Source organism: Ptychodera flava, chromosome 20, assembly GCF_041260155.1.
Source record: "Ptychodera flava strain L36383 chromosome 20, AS_Pfla_20210202, whole genome shotgun sequence".
Lineage (NCBI taxonomy): Eukaryota > Metazoa > Hemichordata > Enteropneusta > Ptychoderidae > Ptychodera > Ptychodera flava.
Window position 1 is genome coordinate 6,790,001 of NC_091947.1, and position 21,084 is coordinate 6,811,084.

General features: G+C 36.9%; 1 protein-coding gene and 1 long non-coding RNA gene across 4 annotated transcripts in view; both read left to right on the plus strand.

Moving 5' to 3' along the window:
- The window catches only part of LOC139119878 (nucleolar complex protein 3 homolog), a 113,599-nt gene that overhangs the window by 63,856 nt on the left and 28,659 nt on the right, over positions 1-21,084 (plus strand). The gene's annotated exons all lie outside the window — the stretch shown is intronic.
- LOC139119880 (uncharacterized) overlaps positions 1-21,084 on the plus strand; it is a 44,960-nt gene that overhangs the window by 8,218 nt on the left and 15,658 nt on the right. For 2 of the 3 annotated variants that reach the window (XR_011549011.1, XR_011549010.1), the window contains exons 2-4: positions 2,614-2,744; positions 11,736-11,867; positions 12,516-12,647. This is a non-coding gene — a long non-coding RNA (uncharacterized lncRNA). Of the gene's footprint in view, positions 477-2,613; positions 2,745-11,735; positions 11,868-12,515; positions 12,648-21,084 lie in introns of all 3 variants that reach the window. The other variant, XR_011549012.1, reaches the window with a different exon arrangement.

Below are 21,084 nucleotides of genomic sequence, written 5' to 3' on the forward strand. Positions count from 1 at the left end.
TGTGTTACCGGCGTTATGTGGCCTCCCACCATAGCCTGTGGTCGGAGGTCGTATAATGCTGGTAACACACAGCCCTGCCATGCACAGCTAACATACATACATACATACATACATACATACATACATACATACATACATACATACATACATACATACATACATACATACAAGGAAAAAATAACATGCTTTATGTTTCATGAAGCGATATGAAGTATTAAACTTTCATCTCTATGTTGTAAATAACCAAGGTTGCTACTATATAATTGAATCGTCAGTTATATTTAAACCTTTATATAGGTGACCGTCAACCTGTAATAACTAATGGAGCTGAAGTTTTTCATATTGCCGTTGGTGCAAAGAGGGATACTACGCCGCACTGACAGGCTGAACTCAAACTCAAAATAATTGCATGTTTCACACAGTTCATCGATCAAATGCGAGGTGTTTGCCGGGAAAAAGAGTCCCTGCACATACCGGTATGTCATTATCCATAATCGCTGCCATTAACATAGTATATTTCCCAAGGGACATACGGCGACACGCGTATGCATGCAGGTCTGTAAGCGCATATACGCGTGGCCATTTCGACGCGAGCACAGTAATCAAGATATGAAAATTCTTTCAGGTTAAGTTTTTTTATTTCTCTATTTAATGGCGAAATTTTAGTGTCCTTGAGTTCATTTGGGAATTTAAAAACAACTGTTGGTTCAGAATTTTGAATTTCGGCACTCGCGTTATAAAAACAACCATCTTTTCTACAGTTGGTGAAATCGATGTGTAATCTGCCATAGCCGTCAATGGGGTAGCAATATTCATTGACTGCACGGCGAAAACGGCAATTTCAGCCTGACTTGATTTCAACAAAAGTTATCAATAGTGATTGAAATTATAGTTGTAAGGATCAGAAATTATCAAACAACAATCGTATGATTTTAAAATTTTGAATCATGGCATAAAACTATCAATTTTAAACGGTTTTCTTGGGAAGGTGGTTGTTGCTATGAAGTTAGCGCTTGCCTGGTAACCGGCAATAGCAGTGAGAAATAGTGACATTTGGCAACCTGCCGAATCGAATATTGCCAGATTTGTCAAGGGAAAGTACATGTAGTTAACAAACTCTTTGAAGTATCAATGTAAATATACATACCTGGCTTCAATAATTATAAACACTCACAACAATCGGAGTCGTTTTTGCTTCCGCTGCACGACAAGTGTGGCCTAATTAATATTCATGAGCCAGAAAATAGGGGGATGTTTACATTGGACAAAGAGGGTGCCTCCTGGGCCAACGTGGCTCCTTCTAACTTGAAGTTTATTTTTGGAAGAATATTTCTGTGAAATCCATCAAGAAATGTAAATACTCAAAACTCCTTGGTTTAGATATGCTTTGTTTCAAATTGAAGTAAATTTGTGTGATTGTATTTTTGGGTCATTTTCTCCCATTTTTGAGCAAACATCTCTGAATCCTATTGACTGATTTTTAATGCAGTTCACCATGGGCTATGTGACCCAGTGCCACAGTTATTATACAACAACTCTGATCATATGGGAGTGACACCGTCTTATGGCGGTATTTTTTAAATGTCCTCTAGGGGAGGCTGTTACCCAATACAGTCATTTCCACCAACTTTGAATCATAGGGTTTCCGTAAAATCATAAAAAACGAATGCTTTTGCTGGGCTTCTTAAACGTCCTGTAAAATTGAATCATGGGAAAATGGCTCCATTGAGCATGTCACAGGTCTAAACCATTATATAATCTTGCAGGTAAAAACACTGAAGACCTTGTGACAGTTCAATGACCAAATGCCAAAGGAAAAAAACTAAAGACACAGGTCCTATTAACTGTAATGTGTATTAAGCGGACCCTCAATGCAAACAAAAGATATACAAATACACAGTGTTCAGCTTGTGAATTCAAAGTGTATGTGTGTAGAATGCATTGTTACTGTTTACATTTTAATTTTAGTCCGGACTAAAATTTATTTATCAATAACAATGTTCATTATACACATATGAGCTGTGCTGATAAGCTATATAGTGGACATTTCTACATGATTTATACGTTTAACAATAAACTAGTTCAGTAAATACCGGTATACAGAACAAAAATGCTGAAAATCACCAAAAGTTATAGCTACTGTGGCTGTAAATCTGTTTCATGGCTGAAGGCATTTCTTTTGCCAAAAAAATAGCACTGTGTCTGACCGTTCACCAATGTGCAGTTTTCTGGGTACAGAAACAATGTGAGTTATAAGTTGGTTTCCTTGGGATTCTCTGACAAAATGTAAGCACCACACTAGCCTTTTTGGAAGAATCTGAATAGAATGATATCATCCAGGGCTCCAATAATGTACAAAGTTTAATAGAGAAGTATTGTTATGATGAATGCTGTATATTTACCTGAGATATCTCCCCGATATGGATGGGGATAATTACAGTCACCAGAAACTTCATTTGGACAATCTCACATCTGATAGAATTACATGTGTTGTGAATTTGAATAATTCTGTGTATGTTGTAGTCTATTCAGTTTCTGTTTTTCCAACCACGCTAATTCAGCTACCCACTTAGGCCAGTACTTTCTCACTGATTTTGCTTTTTTCTCGGGAAGGCTATTCGCAACCTTCCTGTGCAGGTTGACAGTGTAGACACTGTATTGGATGATGTCTCCTTGTCTGAATCCAGTGTAGTTATCATCCGGTTATTACAATTTGTCATCCCGATACTCCGTTCAGAATTAAGGTATGTATAAATGTTTAATTTGATTGTGTTAATTAATGAGTACAATGAAATGAAGGTAAAGTGATATCTTAAAAAAACTCGCATGATTTAGTTAGATCAAAATTTTTTGGAATAACACATGTTTGTTAAAAGGTATAATTTTATGTCATTGTTGTGAATAATAGTAGTGACAACTACAGCGACACATAAATAATATTTCTATCTCACTGGAGTTTCCTCATATAATTAAACAACTAACAGTTATGTGTATAAAACACCATGTAGGGTTTAGGGTTAATTGAATATGTATGTAGGCCTGGTGTGATGTTCAGTACTGTATGGTCACACACATCTTGACTTACACAGCATATAGAGATAATGAGATTTGTGTAGGCCTGGTGTGATGTCCTATGTGGACACACATTTTGACCCCACATTAAACATGTAGAGATTAAATTAGATTTGCGTAGGCAGGTGTGATGTCCTATGTGGATACACATCTTGATTACACAGTATACATGTTCAGATAATTAATAATATTGTGTAGGCCAGGTGTGATGTCCAATGTGGACACACATCTTGATTACACAATAAACATGAAAGATAATTAATGTTGTGAAGGTTAAGTGTGATGTCCTGTGTGGCCACACATCTTGACCCTCACATTAAACATGTAGAGATTAAATTAGATTTGTGTAGGCCAGGTGTGATGTCCTATGTGGATACACATCTTGATAACACAGTATACATGTACAGATAATAAATAATATTGTGTAGGCCAGGTGTGACGTCCTATGTTGAAACACATCTTTACTCACATAATAAACATGTATAGATACTTAATATAATGCTGTAAAGGCCAGGTGTGATGTCCTATGTGGACACACATCTTGACTCACACAATTAATAAACATGTAAAAATAGTTAATGTTGTAGGCTAGGTGTGATTTCCTATGTAGACACACATCTTGATTACACAGTTACCATAATTGATGTTGTGTAGGCGTGGTGTGACTTCCTATGTGGACACCCCTTTACTAACATTATAAACATATAGATATAACTACATTTGTGTGTAGGCTTGGTGTGATGTCCTTTGTGGTCACACATTTTGACTCGCACTGTAAACATGTACACATTCCTTTTGTGTTGGCCAGGTGTGATGTCCTATGTGGACACACATCTTGATTCACACAGTAAACATGTATCTAGAAAATTACATTTGTGTAGGCCTGGTGTGTTGTTCTATGTGGATACACACATTTTTACTCACACAATAAACATTTTACAGATGGTCAGATTTGTGTAGGCTTGAGTTGATATCCTATAACCATGACTGCAAATTCAAAATACAGGACAGCTGGAGAGATTGTAGTGTTCATTTAGATAGTTGTGTCAATAAGTGCATATATGAGAGACCATGACTGCATATTCAAAATATGGGATAGTGGAGTGATTGTCGTGTGCATGTGGATAGTTATGTCAATAAGTGTAGATGAGAGACCATTACTGTACATTCAAAATATGGGATAGTGGAGTGATTGTTGTTTGCATGTAGATAGTTATGTCAATAAGTGAAGTTGAGAGACTATTACTGTACATTCAAAATATGGGATAGTGGAGTGATTGTTGTGTGCATGTTGATAGTTATGTCTCATAAGTGTAGATGAGAGACCATTACTGTACATTTAAAAATGGGATAGTGGAGTGATTGTTGTGTGCATGTAGATAGTTATGTCAATAAATGTAGTTGAGAGACCATTACTGTACATTCAAATTATTGGATAGTTTGAGAGATTGTAGTTTTGTCAATAAATGTAGTTGAGGGACCATTACTGTAAATTCAAAATATGGGATAGTGGAGAGATTGTAGTGTGCATGTAGATAGTTATTTCAATAAGTGTAGATGAGAGACAATTACTGTACATTCAAAATATGGGATAGTGGAGTGATTGTTGTGTGCATGTAGATAGTTGTGTCAATAAGTGTAGATGAGAGACCATGACTGTACATTCAAAATATGGGATAGTGGAGAGATTGTAGTGTGTATGTGGATAGTTCTTTCAATAAGTGTAGATGAGAGACCATATCAGCACATGCAAAATATCCGATAGTGGAGTGATTGTAGTGTGCATATAGATAGTTATTTAATAAGTGTAGATGAGAGACCATGACTGTACATTCTAAATATTGGATAGTTAGATTGATTGTTGTGTACATGTAGACAGTTATGTCAATAAGTTTAGATAAGGGACCATGACTGTACATTCAAAATATGAGATAGTTGGATAGATTGTAACGTGCATGTGGATAGTCATGTCAATAAGTGTAGATGAGAGACCATGACTGTATGTTCCAAATATTAGTTAGTTGGATAGATTGTAGCGTGTATATGGATAGTTATGTCAATGAGTGTAGATGAGGGACCATGACTGCACATTCAAACTATGGTATAGTTGGGGTGATTGTCATGAGTATGTGGATAGTTATTGTCAATAAGTGTAGATGAGAGACCATGACTGTACATTCAAAATATGGGATAATGGAGCGATTGTTGTGTACATGTAGATAGTTATGTCAATAAGTGTAGTTGAGAGACCATTACTTGACATTTAAAATGGGATAGTGAAGTGATTGTTGTGTGCGTAAAGATAGTTATGTCAATAAGTGTAGATGAGAGACCATGACTGCACATTCAAAATATTGGATAGTGGGATGATTGTTGTGTCAATAAGTGTAGATGAGAGACCATGACTGTACATTCAAAATATTAGATAGTGGAGTGATTGTTGTGTGCATGTAGATAGTTATGTCAATAAGTGTAGATCTGTACATTTAAAATATGGGATAGTGAAGTGATTGTTTAGTGCATGAAGATAGTTGTGTCAATAAGTGTAGTTGAGAGACCATTACTGAACATTCAAAATATGGGATAGTGGAGTGATTGTTGTGAAGATGTAGATAGTTGTGTCAATAAGTGTAGATGAGAGACCATGACTGTACATACAAAATATGGGAACGTTGGAGTGATGTACGTAGTGTGTATGTATATAGTTTTGTCAATAATTGTAGATGAGAGACCATGACTGTACATTCAAAATATTAGATAATTGGATAGATTGTAACGTGCATGTGGATAGTCATGTCAATAAGTGTAGATCTACTAGATGAGAGACTGTGACTGTACATTCAAAATATTAGATAGTTGGATAGATTGTAGCCAGTATGTGGATAGTTATGTCAATAAGTGTAGATGAGGGACCATGACTGCACATTCAAACTATGGGGTAGTTGGAGTGATTGTCGTGTGTAGGTGGATAATTATGTCAATAAGTGTAGATGAGAGACCATGACTGCACATTCAAAATATTGGATTATGGAGTGATTGTTGTATGCATGTAGATAGTTATGTCAATAAGTGTAGATGAGAGACCATTACTGTACATTCAAAATATGGGATATGGAGTGATTGTTGTGTAGGTGTAGATAGTTGATGTCAATAAGTGTAGATGAGAGACCATGACTGTACATACAAAATAGGGATTGTGGAGTGATGTAGGTAGTGTGTATGTATATAGTTTTGTCAATAAGTGTAGATGAGAGACCATGACTGTACATTCAAAATATGGGATAGTGGAAAGATTGTAGTATGTAGGTGGATAGTTATTTCATAAGTGTAGATGAGTGCATATCAGCACATGCAAAATATCTGGATAGTGGAATGATTGTAGTGTGCATGTAGATAGTTATTTAATAAGTGTAGATGAGAGACAATGACTGTCACATTCAAAATATGGTATAGTCTGATTGTGTGTGATGTAGACAGTTATGTCAATAAGTTTAGATGAGGGACCATGACTGTACATTCAAAATATTAGATAGTTGGATAGATTATAGTGTGTATGTAGATAGTTGTATCAATAAGTGTAGATGAGAGACCATGACTGTAATTCAAAATATGGGATAGTGGAGTGATTGTCGTGTGCATGTAGATAGTTATTTCAATTAGTGTAGATGAGAAACCATGACTGTCATTCAAATATGGGATAGTGGAGTGATTGTTGTGTGCATGTAGACAGTTATTCAATTAGTGTAGATGAGAACCATGACTGCTTCATTCAAATATTAGGATAGTGGATAGATTATAGTGTGTATGTAGATAGCTATGTTCATAAGTGTAGTTGAGAGGACCATGACTGCACATTCAAAGTATGGATAGTTGAGTGATTGTAGTGTGCATGTAGATAGTTATGTCATTAAGTGTAGATGAGAGACCATGACTGTACTTTCAAAATATAGATAGTTGGATAGATTGTAGTGTGTATGTAGATAGTTATGTCATAAGTGTAGGTGAGAGACCATGACTGTAAATTCAAAATATAGGATAGTGGAGTGATTGTAGTGTGCATGTAGATAGTTATTTAATAAGTGTAGATGAGAGACCATGACTGTTCATTCAAAATATGGGATAGTGGAGTGATTGTGGGTGCATGTAGACAGTTATGTCAATAAGTGTAGATGAGGGACCATGACTGTACATTCAAAATATAAGATAGTTGGATAAATTATAGTGTGTATGTAGATAGTTATATCTCAATAAGTGTAGATGGGAGACCATGACTGCACATTCAAAATATGGGATAGTGGAGTGATTGTTGTGTGCATGTAGACAGTTATTTCAATAAGTGTAGATAAGGGACCATGACTGTACATTCAAATATTAGATAGTTGGATGATTGTAACGTGCATGTGGATAGTCCTGTCAATAAATGTAGATTACTAGATGAGAGACCGTGACTGTACATTCAAATATTCGATAGTTGGATAGATTGTAGCCAGTATGTGGATAGTTACTGTCAATAAGTGTAGATGAGAGACCATGACTGCACATTCTAAATATGGGATAGTTGGAGTGATTGTCGTGTGTAGGTGGATAGTTATGTCAATAAGTGTAGATGGAGAGACCATGACTGCACATTCTAACTATGGGATAGTTGGAGTGATTGTCGGGTGTAGGTGGATAGTTATGTCAATAAGTGTAGATGAGAGACCATGACTGCACATTCAAATATTGGATAGTGGAGTGATTGTTGTGGTGCATGTAGATAGTTATGTCAATAAGTGTAGATGAGAGACCATGACTGCACATTCAAAATATTGGATAGTGGAGTGATTGTTGTGTGCATGTAGACGGTTATGTCAATAAGTGTAGATGAGAGACCATGACTGCACATTCAAATATATGGATAGTGGATAAATTGTAGTGTGCATGTAGATAGTTATATCTCATAAGTGTAGATGGGAGACCATGACTGCACATTCAAAATATGGATAGTTGATGATTGTTAGTGTGCATGTAGACAGTTATTTTCAATAAGTTTAGATAAGGGACCATGACTGTACATTCAAAATATTAGATAGTTGGATAGATTGTAGTGTGCATGTGATAGTCATGTCAATAAATGTAGATTACTAGATGAGAGACCGTGACTGTACATTCAAAATATTAGATAGTTGGATAGATTGTAGCCAGTATGTGGATAGTTATGTCAATAAGTGTAGATGAGGGACCATGACTGCTACATTCAAATATGCGATAGTTGGAGTGATTGTGTGTGTAGGTGGATAATATGTCAATAAGTGTAGATGAGAGACCATGACTGCACATTCTAACATATGGATATTGGAGTGATTGTTGTGTGTAGGTGATAATTATGTCAATAAGTGTAGATGAGAGACCATGACTGCACATTCAAAATATTGGATATGGAGTGATTGTTGTGTGCATGTAGATAGTTATGTCAATAAGTGTAGATGAGAGACCATGACTGCACATTCAAAATATTGGATAGTGGAGTGATTGTTGTGTGCATGTAGATAGTTATGTCAATAAGTGTAGATGAGAGACCATGACTGCACATTCAAAATATGGGATAGTGGAGTGATTGTCGTGTGCATGTAGATAGTTATGTCAACAAGTGTAGATGAGAGACCATGACTGCACATTCAAAATATGGGATAGTGGAGTGATTTTCGTGTGCATGTAGATAGTTATGTCAATAAGTGTAGATGAGAGACCATGACTGTACATTCAAAATATGGGATAGTCGAGTGATTGTTGTGTGCATGTAGATAGTTAGTCAATAAGTGTAGATAAGGGACCATGACTGTACATTCAAAATATGGGATAGCCGAGTGATTGTTGTGTGCATGTAGACAGTTATTTCAATAAATGTAGATTATAGATAAGGACCATGACTGTACATTCAAAATATTAGATAGTTGGATAGATTGTAACGTGCATGTGGATAGTCCTGTCAATAAATGTAGATCTACTAGAGGGACCGTGACTGTACATTCAAAATATTCGATAGTTGGATAGATTGTAGCCAGTATGTGGATAGTTATGTCAATAAGTGTAGATGAGAGACCATGACTGCACATTCTAACTATGGGATAGTGGAGTGATTGTCGTGTGTAGGTGATAATTATGTCAATAAGTGTAGATGAGAGACCATGACTGCACATTCAAACTATTGGATATGGAGTGATTGTTGGGTGCATGTAGATAGTTATGTCAATAAGTGTAGATGAGAGACCATGACTGCACATTCAAAATATTGGATAGTGGAGTGATTGTTGTGTGCATGTAGATAGTTATGTCAATAAGTGTAGATGAGAGACCATGACTGTACATTCAAAATATGGGATAGCGAGTGATTGTTGTGGCATGTAGACAGTTATTTCAATAAGTGTAGTTATAAGGGACCATGACTGTACATTCAAAATATTAGATAGTTGGATAGATTGTAACGTGCATGTGGATAGTCATGTCAATAAGTGTAGATGATGAGAGACCGTGACTGTACATTCAAAATATTAGATAGTTGGATAGATTGTAGCCAGTATGTTGATAGTTATGTCAATAAGTGTAGATGAGGGACCATGACTGCACATTCTAACTATGGGATAGTCGGAGTGATTGTCGTGTGTAGGTGGATAATTATGTCAATAAGTGTAGATGGAGAGACCATGACTGCACATTCAAACTATTGGATTATGGAGTGATTGTTGTGTGCATGTAGATAGTTATGTCAATAAGTGTAGATGAGAGACCATGACTGCACATTTAAAATATTGGATAGTGGAGTGATTGTTGTGTGCATGTAGATAGTTATGTCAATAAGTGTAGTTGAGAGACCATTACTGTACATTCAAATATGGGATAGTGGAGTGATTGTTGTGTAGATGTAGATAGTTGTGTCAATAAGTGTAGATGAGAGACCATGACTGTACATACAAAATATGGGAACGTTGGAGTGATGTACCGGTAGTTTGTATGTATATAGTTTTGTCAATAATTGTAGATGAGAGACCATGACTGTACATTCAAAATATGGGATAGTGGAGAGATTGTAGCGTGTATGTCGATAGTTATTTCAATAAGTGTAGATGAGTCCATATCAGCACATGCAAAATATCTGATTGTGGAATGATTGTAGTGTGCATGTAGATAGTTATTTAATAAGTGTAGATGAGAGACAATGACTGTACATTCAAAATATGGGATAGTCTGATTGTTGTGTGATGTAGACAGTTATGTCAATAAGTTTATATAAGGGACCATGACTGTACTTTCAAAATATTAGATAGTTGGATAGATTGTAGTGTGTATGTAGATAGTTATGTCAATAAGTGTAGATGAGAGACCATGGCTGTAAATTCAAAATATGGGATAGTGGAGTGATTGTCGTGTGCATGTAGATAGTTATTTAATAAGTGTAGATGAAGACCATGACTGTTCATTCAAAATATGGGATAGTGGAGTGATTGTTGTGTGCATGTAGACAGTTATGTCAATAAGTGTAGATGAGGGACCATGACTGTACATTCACAATATTAGATAGCTATTAGATAGTTGGTTAGATTGTAGTGTGTATGTAGATAGTTATGTCTCATAAGTGTAGTTGAGAGACCATGACTGCACATTCAAATATGGGATGGTGGAGTGATTGTAGTGTGCATGTAGATAGTTATGTCAATAAGTGTAGATGAGAGACCATGACTGTACATTCAAAATATTGGATAGTTAGATTGATTGTAGTGTGCATGTAGATACTTTTCAATAAGTGTAGATGAGAGACCATGACTGTACATTCAAAATATGGGATAGTGGAGTGATTGTCGTGTGCATGTAGATACATGTAGTTATGTCAATAAGTTTAGATGAGGGACCATGACTGTACATTCAAAATATCAGATAGTTGGATGGATTGTAGAGTGTATGTGGATAGTTAAATCAATGTGTAGATGAGAGACCATGACTGCACATTCAAAATATTAGATATTTGGATAGATTGTAGTGTGCATGTAGATAGTTATTTCAATAAGTATAGATGAGAGACCATAACTGCACATTCAAAATATGGGATAGTGGAGTGATTGTAGTGTGCATGTAGATCTATAGTTATGTCAATAAGTGTAGATAAGAGACCATGACTGTACATTCAAAGTACAGGATAGTTGGAGTGATTGTAGTACAGTATTTGCTTTACTCATGCAGTGATTTATTTTGTTTTATCAACATTATCGGTTAAGTGAGACTTGATTTTTTAGATAGGTATTGTTCCATTCATCAGGCAAAAAGTCAGAGCCATTTGTTCATGCATAAATTGGCAAGTTACACTGTTTATCAGTTGCTCATCTTAGGCCCCAAGCCAAAAGTACCATTCATTTAAAACTTGCTATATAGGTATCTAAAGATAATGTCAGTCCGATAAGAGGAAATGTTGTTGAAATTTGGATAATTGTAATTTTTGCTCAATTTTCCCTGTTTTTTGGTAAAAAAGCCTTTTTTCTCTGAAACCGCAAGTCCAAATTCCAATTCATTTGAAATGTGGTATCACAGTTCATAGGGGTGATCTCAGTCTGATTTGTCAAAATTGTTGTGAAATTTACAGCTACCCACTTAGGCCAGTACATTCTCACTGATTTTGCTTTGTTCTCGGGAAGGCTATTCGCAAGCTTTCCAGTGCAGGTTGACAGTGTAGATACTGTATTGGATGATGTCTCCTTGTCTGAATCCAGTGTAGTTATCATCCGGTTATTACAATTTGTCATCCCAATACTCCGTTCAGAATTAAGGTATGTATAAATGTTTAATTTGATTGTTTAATTAATGAGTACAATGAAATGAAGGTAAAGTGATATCTTTCAAAAAATCACATGATTTTGTTAGATCAAAATTTTTGGAATAACACATGTTTGTTAAAAGGTATAATTTTATGTCATTGTTGTGTATAAATAGTAGTGACAACTACAGCGACACATAAATAATATTTCTATCTCACTGGAGTTTCATCATGTAATTAAACAACTAACAGTTATGTGTATAAAAACACCATGTAGGGTTAATTAAATGTGTATATGTAGGCCTGGTGTGATGTTCAGTACTGTATGGTCACACTGTTTATCAGTTGCTCATCTCAGGCCCCAAGCCAAAAGTCCCATTCATTAAAAACTTGCTATGGAGGTATCTAAAGATAATGTCAGTCAGATAAGAGGAAATATTGTTGAAATTTGGATAATTGTAATTTTTGCTCAATTTTCCCTGTTTTTTGGTAAAAAAGCCTTTTTTCTCTGAAACCGCAAGTCCAAATTCCAATTCATTTGAAATGTGGTATCACAGTTCATAGGGGTGATCTCAGTCTGATTTGTCAAAATTGTTGTGAAATTTACAGCTACCCACTTAGGCCAGTACATTCTCACTGATTTTGCTTTGTTCTCGGGAAGGCTATTCGCAACCTTTCCTGTGCAGGTTGACAGTGTAGATACTGTATTGGATGATGTCTCCTTGTCTGAATCCAGTGTAGTTATCATCCGGTTATTACAATTTGTCATCCCAATACTCCGTTCAGAATTAAGGTATGTATAAATGTTTATTTGATTGTGTTAATTAATGAGTACAATGAAATGAAGGTAAAGTGATATCTTTCAAAAACTCGCATGATTTTGTTAGATCAAAATTTTTTGGAATAACACATGTTTGTTAAAAGGTATAATTTTATGTCATTGTTGTGTATAAATAGTAGTGACAACTACAGCGACACATAAATAATATTTCTATCTCACTGGAGTTTCATCATGTAATTAAACAACTAACAGTTATGTGTATAAAAACACCATGTAGGGTTAATTAAATGTGTATATGTAGGCCTGGTGTGATGTTCAGTACTGTATGGTCACACTGTTTATCAGTTGCTCATCTCAGGCCCCAAGCCAAAAGTCTTATTCATTTAAAACTTGCTATGGAGGTATCTAAAGATAATGTCAGTCAGATAAGAGGAAATGTTGTTGAAATTTGTATAATTGTAATTTTTGCTCAATTTTCCCTGTTTTTTGGTAAAAAAGCCTTTTTTCTCTGAAACCGCAAGTCCAAATTCCAATTCATTTGAAATGTGGTATCACAGTTCATAGGGGTGATCTCAGTCTGATTTGTCAACATTGTTGTGAAATTTACATAATTGTGTTTTTGAGGCAATTTTTTGCCACTTTTGGTCAAAAAATTGTTTTCCCTTAAACCACAAGTCCAGTTCATTTGAAGCTAGGTATAGAGGTTCCCAGGTGTGATATCAGTCAGATTGCCTGAAATTATGGTGAAATGGTTTTTTCTTGATTTTGGTAAAAAGTCTTTTTCTCTGAAAGTGCAAGTCCAATTCATTTAAAACTTGGTAATGTGGACCTAGGGGTGATCTCAGTAGGATTTGTCAAAATTGTAGTGAAATTTATATAAATTATAAAGTTACACAATAACATAATGGCAAATGTACATAATTTTCATGAATTTTCATTCAAGATCTTGTTTGCTATTCGCATCTTACATTTCTAATTCATAACACTCGTGAAAAAATGTTCAAAACAAATGTGGGAACAGTGTCCATGACGCTATTTTTAAAAATACACTTTAAAATTACTCTAAAGCTTCAGCTTTCGATGCAAAAAATTTCACCAGCAAGTTGAAAGATTGTGTTCTATCTGAACTCGCGGCTTGCAGCATTTGCCCTTGTTATCTGAACACCAAAGTTAGTAATTACTTAGCAACTTGGCAGAGCATTCAGCTTTATACCAAGACATTTGCCAAAACAAAGTCTAGTGTGTGGGTGTGGGAAGTCTGATACAACTCAGTAGGCAGCCCCTCTGAGTAAACTGATCTATTTATGTTGGTCAAACCATTTTTGACTGGCAATATTACAAATGTAAATGGAAGAATTTTTGAAGGGGGAAGTAAATACTGTGAGTAAAACAATAATTTGTGGTTACTTTGAGAATACATCATCCAATGCTCAACTGTGTTTGGACTGTGTAAGTGGTAAATGGTTTATAGCAACAGCCGCTTATCAGTTGACTCAGTAGGGCTACCTGCTGAGTTGTCTAAAACTCTGAAGCAGTAAAACAGACTTTGGTTTAGGGAACTCTGCTGCATATTGCTAAGTGCTCAGCCAAGTTTCAGGGTATTTTGGTGTTCAGATTCAACTGTAACAATTTAAAATTCAAAAGCTACCTAATCTCTGCTAACATTGTAGCACTTTTGACTTGGTTTCTAGTGAGGATTATCGGGATTTTGAACAGCTAATACCTTTCATATAATACCTTTTTTGTTGATGAGAGCATCACACTGCATGCCCTTGGCGGTATATTTTTTTCTGTACGTAGCATAAACCAGTTTCTTGTTCTGCTCCCTGAAGCAGACTTGAAGGCATATTAGTCTTCAAGCCCAAGCAATGCCAACTTTTTGCTATTTTCTCAGTATTTTTCTTACATGTCTCAACTCCATTTTCTTGTTCTACTATTGATACCTTACAAAAGCTTCAATCATAAGTTTCTTAAGAAAGCCTGTACATGAGTAATGGCCACTATTATTATTGACAATGAATTTTAGTCTATAGACTTTAATTCATTTTAGATCTTGTAATGTCATGCGTCCGTCCGTTCACACAGATATCTCAGACATGCCATGGTCAATTTCTTTCAAACTTTGCACAAGGATATTACCCTACCCCATACAGATGCACGTCAATTAATTTGTTTCACAATGGAATTAAATTTGGCCGTGTAGAGGACTCTTTAGTTTTACTCTCCATAGACTTCCATTTATCAGGCAGTTCTCCATAGACTCCTATGTATAAGACAGTTCTCCGTAGACTTCCTTGTATAAGGGCCACAAAAATAAAAATTTACTTTCTCATCGTATTCATATTGAAAAATGATGCAGTGACACAGTTTTATTACCTCAATTTTTAGAGCAAATAAGGCTAGAGTGCTAATTTTTGGTACACATTGCGAAGCATGGTGTCAAAACATTTCGCCACCATGTCAACTGAGGTCAAAGGTCATTGGCCTTAAATATCACACAAATGTGAATTAGCAGATAACTTAAAGGGCCAGATAGTTCATATTTGGTAGGTTACAGCACCTAATGGTTAACTATCTCATACCTTATTAAAGGGACATTATTTGCATCTTTGACCTCATATTGTTGCAAACAAGCAGTAGCCGACCACAGACAACTTCCATCCCATTTGCGTACACCTTTAAAAAAACCCTTGGGTCTGAGGTTTATGGAGTTACTGTTAACCTCAGAGTTGGCAGGTTGACCTGCGATCAGTAACCACACTGCAAACTGCTATCTGGGCCACTGTAAGCATCCGCGTGTAAAAAAAATAAACCACACGAAGTGAAAGTCAAAAGTGCAGTATTGCAGTTTCGGGATTCCCTATTACTAATCCAGTTTGCTCAGTTACATTTGACGGTCAGTTTTTGATGGAGATCTTGACGGCCAATCCTGCTCTTAGATACACCATTCTTTACTGCTACAGAGCACATTTTAGAATGGGCATTTCAAATGCCTACCAGTACCAGCTGACAACGACAAGGTCTATAATTGCGGATCTTTTTCATCTCGTTTGTTCCTCCATATGCATATGTAGACTTGCCCAAAGCCTTTGTGCATAGAAATGTGAAAACAGAGTAAAATGACGGGATATTTAACTTCAGTAGACAGTCATGTTATTGTCGAGGTGATTGCGAAATTGAGCAATGTACCGGTACTTTGGCGACTGACACTTACATTATGTACCGGTACATTGTTGGGTGAAAGCTAACTCTGCGTGGCAGGGCTGTGCCAAACCGCTGGCAGCACCTCGGTTGCGGCGTGCAGTTTCTCCACCAAAAACAACCCATTTTAATCCAAAACTTGCATTGAGTTTTGTTTTCAAGCACACCCACCTCGCCTGGGTGCACGATTAGCCCTGCGTACAGGTCTGTGTGTTCCCAGCGTTATAGGGCGTGGAGGCCGTACGGAGGGCTTTACTCATGTAGGTACATGATGTGCTCAGCTGCGCTTCTTACGTAAAGTCACCTTTTGGGAGTGGGTCGGAGGCACAGAGGCCGTAAGCGAATGGGTCTAGGCAACTGTAACTGTGATGTACTCACTTTTGGTTCGAAATGCGATTCAACTGATACAAATAATTACACGATGCACAGAGAATAACAACTTTCAAACAGATCTTGTGTGTCGAGAGGTGACTCCAATCGCGAGCAGTATCAATGACAGTACTCGCCCGGCGCGGTGTCACAATGTCACCGATGCTACACACCGTGCAGTGTTCAGTCCGAGTGTGATGTTTCCAGGTTCAACAAGTGATCATGTCGTGTTTGTAAAACGAACCAACGTATTGACAAGAAAATGTCCTAAAAATCTTAAAAATTGACGAAGTTTGCTAATGATCAAATGCACAGGAAATGCATTACATTGTACCTGTTTCACTATTACCACAGCAATCTGACATCGATCGTTTTAGTTTTACCATTGAACCAATTGCGTCTATGGTTTCATTTGTTCCACAGTCCGTGTCATCGATACTAAAATGAAACTTAAAAGCAAATGCCCTGCTTAGTTTCACTATTTGACAGTAGTTTGTGATACGTGCATTTGTTTATGCACCGTGTGCTCCTCGATATCCATTGTGCTGAAGTTAGTATGTAGGTCACAGGCCTTTTATGTTCCAGCTGTACTTTGATGGTTGACGTATGCGTAGTAATATTGGTTATGTGCAGGGGTTCAATCATGGCGGTTGGTTCAAATCGTGCTGACACCCTTACCAACATTGAACCTTGCCGTAAAGAGCAAGAATGTGGTTTTACATATCCTTGAAGCCATCCATAGTCACAATTTAGGTCTTCCATTGATTTGACAGTTGATTTCAGTCATCGAAAAAATGAAAAAAAGTCAAAAGATACAAATAATGTCCTTTAATTATTATGCATATATCTAATTCTAGGCTAACCAATAAGGCTACAGTGCTTATTTTTGGTACACAGTGCGAAGCACGGGATCAAACCATTTCGCCGACATGTCAACTGGGGTCAAAGGTCAATGACCCTAAATATCACAAAAATGCGAATTACTAGGTAACTTAAAGATATACTGTCACCTGTTCCAATTGTGCAATAGTTACTATGCAAAGAGAAAATCTAACCAACCACAGAGTTTAAGCGGGTGGCCACTTTTTAAAAACAGCGCCCTCACATGGGCATTTTGAATACCAAGGAATGCCCTGACCATACATGGGGATATTTAGATTACAGGTGGTTGTATACCTTTAAAGGGCTAGATGGTTAATATTTCATAGGTTACAGCACCTATTGCAAATTAACATATACCTCATAGATTATGTTACATACCTAATTCTAGGCTAACCAATAAGGCTAGTGCACTAATTTTTGGTGCACATGCAGACACTCTCGAATCTGGGTCCGAAATTTGCATATTTCTAAACTATGCAAATAATATGTTAATGAGGTTTGGTCATCCGCAGGTACAATCCAAGCATTAGGGAACGCTCCATTAACTTAGAAGTACCCGACTAACCCGAGCTTGTTATCAGAGGATTAATCTCTATGTCAACATATGCGAACAGATTACCTTTTAGTGTAAACAAAACATTAGCACTGCCTGAACTACTTTTAGCATGGCCAATGCCAGTCGGCGCCTGACTTGATGATGGCTCCCTTGTCCGGCATTCTGGATTTCCGACCAGCGTTAAAAGTGCCGTCTAGCACTTGCTGTTACTTTGAGGTCATCATTTAGTTCATAAAATTGCATGAAGAGTTTACAAAAACAATGGTACTATAGAATCCCTTTCAATAAAATGCTGTTAATTAATGTACGCTGATTTTGCATATAGAAAGCTATTTTAGCTGGTTGAGGGTACGTTCACAAAGATCATTGCCCTTTGAGCTAAAGTTTTCCTGTCGCACAATATCTCTGTACGATCGAAAGGAGACAACTGAAGATTTTTTGCTTTGTATGAATGTTTATTACCCTATAAAAGAAAGTACGGTAGCGAAAATCAGCACAACAAACAGGACTTTTACTAAAACGTACTCTTTCAATTTCAGTTCAGACTCAATGAGTGGTATTGCGGAAAGGTGCATGCAATGCAATGAAAGTCACGAGCAAACTTTGGTGTCAACGGATCCAGTCTTTGAATTATCAATGAACACTCACTTATTTTTCTGGTCAAAGAGCCAAAGGCTACTTGTCCATCGCAACAAGCCCCTCTGTTTGCAGCGTGTTCACTTTTAGCCAGATGCCGGCCAAATTGACCGGCTACTTCCGTATTTTGGCCAGCTACTTTTCAGCGATGTTTCGCTCTCTAGCCCCGAAATTCTGGTTTTGATGATAATATTTTGATATTTTTGTTGTCTTGCAAGCCGGAGATAACATTTCAGAAGTGCCGATGTGGCTATATGTAGTCTAGCAATTTACGCCCACGAATAGCGGACCATTGCCGAATAAAGTCGACATTTGTTTCTCTCAAATGCGAAAGAGAAGAACGAGTCTCAAACGCGGAAGAGAAAGTCGACGCTTGAGAGCTTTGGTTTTCTGCGTAAGAGTAGGGCCTTGTCTGATGGGTTTGGTAGGTTTTTGATCAAAAGTAAAGCGACCAAACGTTACTGAGTCTCATTTTTATGTAAAACTGTGAAAGAGGCTCCCCACCTAACTATCCAACTATCTTGTGAATTTTGCGTACGGTCTCTCGCTGCTGCCTCAGCTGAACTCGGCTACATACTCGGGTATGTAAATTTGGTTTTATCCCCAAGTAAATCGTCTTGTGCAGAGTTCATAGTTTGTATACATATTCATAGTGTATATCTGCATTCTGATTGGAAGTTTGAATGCTTTCTGACCTTGCCAACGAAAACGACGCAGTGTTTAATGCTGGCGTGCAGCACTGAGTAGGGGCAAATGCGGAAGTAACTTGTCTACGAGTATTTTGCTCTAGCGACTGTTTATTTGAAGATACCAGGCTATCATTCTTCACAATGATACTTGTTTTGCTATTTACTTCCTTGGTAGGAAGTATTAGTGAATTTATGTCATGAAACCCGTTTTTTATACCATTTGTGCACGGCAACATCGCCGAGGGAAGTGTACGCCGTACAGCATGTACTGTGTGGGTTTCACACTGTGTTGGTATACCGTACCGGACTATCGGCTCCATGCGTGAATACGTGATGACATACCTATTAGACATATGAATTTATTAAGCTTAGAAGCAGTCATTTTTCAGTCTAAATTAAAATTGTTTAAATTCAATGAGAACGCAGTTGAACTTTATGTATATACACATGTGTATCATTTGTTTTAATGATCAGCCACCTTGGTGTTAGTAGTAACATGGATGTACATCCATGGTAGTAATTGTACAGACAACAGTTTGTGAATGACAGAAAATTGATCAGGATATACATCAGTCATCGGAACTGTCTCCATCTTCTTCTTCGTCATCTTCATCTGTGTATTCTACTACTTCAACCATGTTTCTTCAGCAAGATCATTTGATATTGATCTCATCAATTTCTTTGATTTCCAATGCTTCTGTGGTTTGCCCTTTGTTGGTTTTGTCAAAAACAATGTCATCAATTAAGCTGTCACTCTGATCTCCAGTATTGGCACAATTTAAACAATTGCATGCACCCTGGGCCACAAGCATTATTTGACTTGTACATTTGCAAATTTATTTTTGCACCCAGATTTTTAACATTACACCCTTTGGTATAGAATGCCATCCTTTCCTGTACTTGGGACAAATTTTCTGGTGAATCCCATATGGGTGATAACTTGTTACCATTGACAACATAGCCAGAGTTGTCATATCCACGTAAGACAATCTGGCCCCTTTCTGACTGTGACCATGAATCAGAGATGAAACAAGTTCTGAGCCAATGGTATTTTAAAGCTGTTGGGTTTGGAATTAGATCCTCCTCCCTCTGAATTCTAACTTGGATGGTATTTCTGATTTTTTCAAGCCACTGAATATGTAATTCCAATTCAGTGTCAAATGTTTCATCTCATTTCATGGCTTTAAACTGGTCATATGGGCTGTCATGTTGTGATTCAAACTCACTGTGATGTTTCTGGTAGTAAATAGTTCCAATTAAAAGAAAGAGAGATAGGCCTTTCTCCCAGATGCCACTCTCTGTGTCTGCAAGAGTGCCTGAGGTCGCGGTGGCAATTCCACCAGAAACAAATTCTGAATATTGGAAAAATTCTTTCTGAAATGCTGCTTTTCCACAGCCAACAAAATGACAAAAAAGTCACAACCAGATGTGATATAGAGAGTTTGGAGACATTTTGCTCTTATGTCTTGATCAATTTAAGCAAGATCTGGATCATTTGCTAAGGCTTTAATTAATTTATTTAAATGTACATATGACTGATCATCTGCACATGCACTGAGCTGTATAAAGATGTTTCTGTCTGATAGCTCAGATGCCATCAGAGGTAATCCGATGTGGTAAACATCTGTATCTGGCGAGTATATAAGTATGTTCTTTTTTACTGAAACAGGGACATGGCGCCATATACGTGTATCAGTTTCTTCATGATTTGAAAAATATGCAGGGTATTCATGAGAAGGGTAATTTCCACTCACAATTATTGCTTTGTCTTTCTTTTGCCCATCAAACCCCCCTGCAATGACAAACTCCTTGTCAACTCCAAGGTAGGGCTTCAGAAAGTCTGGAATTTCTTCACACAGAAAATTCACCAATAACCGCTTAGTTTTTCGTCACCAAAAAAACATCCAATTTTCTTTTGGAAGTACTGTTTGCAGGTCAATTGATTCATATATGCTGTACATTTTTTTGCTTTACCATCTCTACGCGCTCTTTCCAAGTCTTTAGGACTTGGTAAAGTTTCAAAAAATATAATATTACAAATTGATCGGATCTTCAACGTTCAAAAATTTAGTTGGGGATTTACAACACACGGCAAATAGATGGACACCAGCAAGGG